Source organism: Geospiza fortis, unplaced genomic scaffold (assembly GCF_000277835.1).
Source record: "Geospiza fortis unplaced genomic scaffold, GeoFor_1.0 scaffold1573, whole genome shotgun sequence".
Classification (NCBI taxonomy): domain Eukaryota; kingdom Metazoa; phylum Chordata; class Aves; order Passeriformes; family Thraupidae; genus Geospiza; species Geospiza fortis.
In genome coordinates this window covers 39,972-40,853 of record NW_005054863.1, presented here as the reverse complement: position 1 = coordinate 40,853, position 882 = coordinate 39,972, and the positions used below count along the sequence as shown (strand labels likewise).

The window sequence follows — 882 nt, the reverse complement described above, 5'->3', positions numbered from 1 at the left end:
AGGTGAGCTCAGGTGGGTTCAGGTGGGTTCAGGTGAGCTCAGGTGAGCTCAGGTGGGCTCAGGTGAGCTCAGGTGGGTTCAGGTGGGCTTAGGTGGGCTCAGGTGGGCTCAGGTGGGTTCAGGTGGGTTCAGGTGAGCTCAGGTGGGCTCAGGTGAGCTGAGGTGGGCTCAGGTGGGTTCAGGTGGGTTCAGGAGGGTTCAGGTGAGCTCAGGTGGGCTCAGGTGAGCTGAGGTGGGCTCAGGTGGGTTCAGGTGGGCTCCAGGGTTTGGTGTCACTGGGGAATTGCACAACTAAGGGACCCAGAAGTTCTCGGGGGGATGGAGGATGAGGACTCGCCTGGCCAGGTAAACACAGGTGAGCTCAGGTGTGCCCAGGTGAGGGGATGGGGTCAGCGTTACCATGGAAATGCAGAACAGAGCGACCCGGAAGTTCTCAGGGGGGGGTGGAAGGTGAGGGTGTCCTTGGCCAGGTAAGGACGGGTGAACTCCAGGTGTGTCCCAGGTGTGCCCAGGTGAGCTCCAGGTGTGTCCCAGGTGTGCCCAGGTGAGCTCCAGGTGTGCCCCAGGTGTGCCCCAGCCTTGCCCAGGTGCCCCAAGGTGTATCTCAGATATATCTCAGCTGTGCCCAGATGCCCCCAGCTGTATCCCAGATGTGCTCAGATGTGCCCAGGTGAGCTCCAGGTGCATCTCAGGTGCATCTCAGCTGTATCCCAGGTGTGCTCAGGTGTATCCCAGGTGTATCCCAGGTGTATCTCAGGTGTATCTCAGGTGTATCCCAGGTGTATCCCAGGTGTATCTCAGGTGTATCTCAGGTGTATCCCAGGTGTATCCCAGGTGTATCTCAGGTGTATCTCAGGTGTATCCCAGGTGTATCCCAGGTGT

At 59.3% G+C, this 882-nt stretch overlaps 1 protein-coding gene across 1 annotated transcript in view; it reads left to right on the top strand.

Moving 5' to 3' along the window:
• Positions 1–882, top strand: part of ABCF1 (ATP binding cassette subfamily F member 1) — a gene marked incomplete at its 5' end in the record, with an annotated part of 17,719 nt that overhangs the window by 8,466 nt on the left and 8,371 nt on the right. The gene's annotated exons all lie outside the window — the stretch shown is intronic.